This window comes from Cyprinus carpio, chromosome B10, assembly GCF_018340385.1.
Source record: "Cyprinus carpio isolate SPL01 chromosome B10, ASM1834038v1, whole genome shotgun sequence".
Lineage (NCBI taxonomy): Eukaryota > Metazoa > Chordata > Actinopteri > Cypriniformes > Cyprinidae > Cyprinus > Cyprinus carpio.
This window is the reverse complement of record NC_056606.1, coordinates 1,823,899-1,829,522: the sequence shown is the minus strand read 5'-3', so window position 1 is coordinate 1,829,522 and position 5,624 is coordinate 1,823,899.

Genomic DNA, 5,624 nt, shown 5'->3' with positions numbered 1-5,624 from the left:
GAATATATGTTTGAGCATCTAAGCATAAAACGCTCAGTTAAGCGCTTCTGTGAACAGAAACACTCTGGTAGTGCAACTAAGCAAATGAACAGAAAGAAAGGCCACAAGTGCTGAAAATCTTCTTTCTCTGTCAGAAACTGATGATTTGTACAAAGTTAAGAATAAAGCTTGCCCAAATGAAAGATGTTTCTAACATCTTAAAAGAATTGTTTTTGCAAATGTAGAAAAACAGATTTCAGTGAGTTACTACTTTCATGACCATGAACATATGTTTGAGCATCTAAGCATAAAAGCCAGGTTAGCGATTTCTGTTGAACAGAAACACGCTGGGTAGTGCAATTGCAACTAAGTCAGGAACAGAAGAAGTCCACCCAATTTGCCGAAAACCTTCTTTCTTTCCTCTTCAGAAACCTGAATTATTTGTACAAAGTTTACGACTAACAGCTTTCGCCACACTTAAAGAGTGTTTCTAACCATGTTAAACTGAAATGTTACCGCATATGCAATGAAAAACCACAGATGCAGTGAGGTTCACTACGTTTCTGCTCATTGCCCATCTGTTGGAGCGTTCTCAGAATAACATGCGCCTCAGGATGACGCGCCTTCTGTGCAGCGCCCCTATCTGGTTCGTGCAGACTCACATCGCCCCCCTGAAAGCCTGAAGGAGACAGTGCCGTGTGAGTCGCCTTCTGCTTTTCTTCTTTTCGCTCCTGCTGATTTTACAAAGGTTTTTGTACAAAGTTCACTTTTTCTAAGCTTGCCCCCGACCTTACCGAGTGTTACATTCAACCCCTCTTGAATGTGAGTCTTGCCCGCCCTTGCTAGCAAACCCCCATTTCCGCTGCGAAAGCCGATACTACTGTTGAGGATGATCCTGAACATCGTTTGAGCCTGAGCACGCATAACTCGACCAGAAAACCCCCCCCGCCCCCCCCTCCCCCCCCCAGTTTCGCGATGTTCGGTGCAGAGAAACACTATGTTCGTGACAACTAAGAACACATAGGATAGAATGGAACAAGAAGAAAGGACAGACATCCCTGCTTTCTTTCTTTCCACTTCTATGCCGAAATTATAGAGTTAGTTGTGCCACATGTTACGAAATAAAGCCTGGCCAAATGAAAGATGTTTCTAACACCTCTAAAAGTATTGTTTTTGCAATGTAGAGAAGACTGATTTCAGTGAGTTCGAGTTTTAGTGATGAACATGTGGTTTGAGCCTTCTAAGCATAAAACGCTCATTTTAGCGCTTCTGTGTAGAGAAACCTCTGTTATGCAACTATAAAGCAATGAAAGAATAAAGAGGCCACCATGCGATACACATTCTTTCTTGTCGAGAAACTGATGATTTGTAAAAAGTTAATCAGCCTACGAAGTTTGCCCCCATGAAAGATGTTCTCTAAGCATTCTAAATTAAACATTTTAGCCAATGCAGACAAACAGATTTTTCAGTTGAGTTACTATCTAACTACTTTTATGATCATGAACATATGATGTTGAGCATCTAAAGCATAAAACCGCTCATTTAGCTCTTCTGTGAACAGATAAACACTCTGTTAAGTGCAACTAAGCCAAATGAACAGAACCAATGCACAAGGCTGAAACCAAGTGCTGAAAACCTTATTTTTATCTCTTTCAGAAACTGATGATTTGTACAAAGTTAAGACTAAAGCTTGCCCACATGAAGCATGTTTCTAATATCTTAAAAGAATTGTTTTTGCAGTGTAGAAAAACAGATTTCAGGAGGTTAATACACCTATTACTACTTGTCTACAGAACATGTGTTTTGAGCATCTAAGCATAAAACGCTCAGTTTTATTAGCGATTCTGTGACAGGAAACACTCTGTTAGTGCAACTAAGCAAAATTAACAGAAAGAAAGGCCCGACAAGGTGATATAAACCTGCTTTCTCGCTGTTTGAAACCTGATGGTTTGTACAAAGTTGAGACTAAAGCGTGCCCACATTAAGAGGTTTGCTAACAGCTTTAAAAGAATGGTTTTTTAGCAAGTGCAAAAAACAGATCTCAGTGAGTACTACGTGTTATGATCAACAAAAGATGTATTGAGCTTCTAAGCATAAAACGCTCAGTGTGTTAGCGCTTCTGTGCAATGAAACAATATGTTAGGGACTGTGTAAGCAAGTATCAGAATGAAAGCCGACAAGTGCTGAAAATCCTCCTTTTCTCGTTAGAAACTGATAGGATTTGTAAAAAGTTAAGACTAAAAGCTTGCCCACAATGAACCCCCGGTGTTTCTAACCATCTTAAAGTAAGTGTTTTCGCAATGCAGAAAACAGATTTCAGTGAGTTTACGAGTACTGTGTTTAAGATCATGAAATATGTTTGAAGCTTCTAAGCATAAAACGCTCAGTTTAGCGTTTCTGTGAAGAGACCGCTCAAACACTCTGTTAGTGCAACTAAGCAAAATGAACAGAAGAGAAAGCCCACAAGTGCTGAAATCCTGCTTTCTCTTGTTCAGAAAATGGATAGGTTTGTACAAAGTTAAGACTACAGCTTGCCCAGATTAAAGATGTTTCTAACATCGTAAAGAAATGTTACAAGCCAAATGACAGAAAAAAAGATTTCAGTGGGATACTACTTTTATGATCATGAACATATGTTTTGAGGCTTCTAAAGCATAAAAACGCTCAGTTTAGCGCTTCCCCTTTGGTTTTGGAAGAGAAACACTCTGTTAGTGGCACTAAGCAAAGTGACAGAAAGACAAGGACACAAGTGCTTAAAAACCTTAATTTTCTCTGTCAAGAAAACTGATGATTTGTACAAACAAGTGAAGACCTAAAGCTTGCCCATCTATGAAAGAGAGGTATTCTATACATCTGTCAATAGAATTATGGTTGTTGCTAATGGAGAAAAACAGATGACAGTGAGTTACTAGTTTTAATGATCCTGTGACAGGTGGGTTGGTGAGCATCTACGACATAAAACTATCTCCGTATATACAGCGGCTTTCTGTGAACCAAAAACACTCTCGTGTAGTGGCAACTAAGCAAGTGAAACAGAAATGAAAGGCCACAAATGCGCTGAAGAACACTTCGTGTGGCCTGTCATAAACTGATGAGTTGTACAAACGTAAAGGACTAAAGCTCTATGCCGGCACATGAATGAATGTGTCACAACATCTTAAATTAACACTTTAGCCAACACTCGCCGAAAAACCCAGATTTCAGTGAGATACTAGGTTTTATGATACTGAAACATATGTTGGATCATCTGAGCATAAAACGCTCCAGTTTAGAGCTTCTGTGAACAGTAACACTCTGTTAGTGACATAAGCAAATGAACAGAAAGAAATAAGACAAGTGCTGAAAACCTTCTTTTCCTCATGTCAGAAACTGATGTGTGTACAAAGTTAAGACTAAAGCTTGCCCACATTAAAGATGTTTCTAACATCTTAAAAGAATTGTTTTTGCAATATAGAAAAAACAGATTTCAGTGAAGTTACTAACTTTTATGATCATTGAACATAGTGTTGAGCATCCTAAGCATAAAACTGCCAGATTAGCGATTCTGTGAAACAGAAACACTCTGTTAGTGACAAACTAAGCAAATGAACAGAATGACAAGGCCACCAGTGCTGAAATCCTTCTTTCTCTGTCAGAAACTGATGATTTTTGTAGCAAAGTCAGATACTAGCTAATCTTGCCCACATTGAAAGATGTATGTACATTCGTAATCATCCATTTGAATTTGTTATAGCAAGTGTAGACGAACATATTTCAGTGAGATATTACTTTTATGATCATGAATATATGTTTGAGCATCTAATCAGTGAGATATTAGTTAGCGATTCTGTGACAGAACACTCTGTTAGTGCACTATGCAAATGAACAGAAAGAAAGGGCCACAAGTGCTGATGAAAACCCTTCTATCTCTGTCAGAAACTGATGATTTGTAAAAGTTAAGACTTATTAAAGCCTTTGCCCCACATTTGACGATGTTTCTAACTATCTTTAAAAGAAATGAATCAGCTATCGCAATGCAGAACACTAGATTTCAGTGTAGGTTGCACTTAGTGTTATGATCATGGAACCTATGTTTGACATTTTCAGATAGAAAAAAAATAAAAACATGACTCAGTTTAGCAGCTTTCCCTGCGGTGAAACAGTAACACCCCCCTCTGTTTAGGGGCAAAACTAAGCAAAATTAACAGAATGAAAACATGACAAGTAGCTCCTGAAACATGCCTATTCTCTGGTTGAGAATGACTAGTTTGTGCCCGCCCAAAGTTAGACTAAAGCGTTGCCCCCCACATTAAAGATGTTTTCTAACATACTAAAAATGAAGTGTTGTTTAGCCAATTGTAGAAAAACAGCATCTTCAATGACGGTTTTACGCTACTTTCATGGATCATGAAACTAATATGTTTGGCTTCTAAGCATTATATTAAAACGCTCAGTTTTAGTAGCTTTCTTGTGCAACATGCTAACAATCTCTGTTAGCGGCAACTAATCCGCCAAACATGAAACAGAAAGAAAGGGCCATCAAGTGCCCTGAAAACCTCATGCTTTCTCTGTGTAGAAAATGCCTGATTTGTACAAAGTTAAGCACTAAGAGCCTTGCCCACGCGGTGAAAGATGTTTCTAACATCTTAAAATGAAAACAGTTTAGCCATGCGAAAACAGGATTTCAGTGAGATACTACTTTTATGATCATGAACATATGTTTCAGCATTAAGCATAAAACGCTCACGCTTTAGCGATACTCTGACAGAAGACACTCTGTTAGTGCAACTAAGAAATGAAGAAAGAAAGGGAGACAAGTGCTGAAAAAAGTCTTGTCTCTGTCAGAAACTGATGATTTGTTAAAAAGTTAAGCCTAAAGCTTGCCCACATTAAAGATTGTTTCTTCCGTCGTAAATGAAATATTCAGCAATGCAGAAAACAGATTTACGTGAGTTATAAGAACCAGGCTCATACACCTGTTTGAGCATCTAAGAATAAAAACGCTCAGTTTAGCGCTTCTGTTGACAGAATGACACTCTTTTAGTGCAACTAGCAAATGAACAAATGAAAGACACAAGTGATGAAATCCCTATTCCATTGCTTCTCTGTTAGATAATGATAGAGTTTTACAAAGTAAGACTAAAGCTTGCTCAGATTAAAAGATGATTTCAACTCGGAATTGTTATGGCCAGTGAAAGAAAAAAGATTTCAGCTGGGATGCCTAGTTTTATGATCATGAACATATGTTGAAGCATTTCTAAGCCTAAAACGCCTCAGTTTAGCGTATTTCTCGATGCCAACGAGAAACACTCTGTGTAAGTGCAACTAAGCAAATGAACAGAAGGGAAAGAAGGCAAACTCAGCTGCTAGTGCTGAAAACCTTCTATCTCTGTCAGAAACTGATGATTTGTACAAAGTTAAGACTAAAGCTTGCCCACATGAAGCATGTTTCTAATATCTTAAAAGAATTGTTTTTGCAATGTAGAAAAACAGATTTCAGTGAGTTACTACTTTTATGATCATGAACATGTGTTTGAGCATCTAAGCATAAAACGCTCAGTTTAGCGATTCTGTGAACAGAAACCCTCTGTTAGTGCACCTAGGCAAATGAACAGAAAGAAAGGGGACAAGTGCTGAAAACCTTCTTTCTCTGTCAGAAACTGATG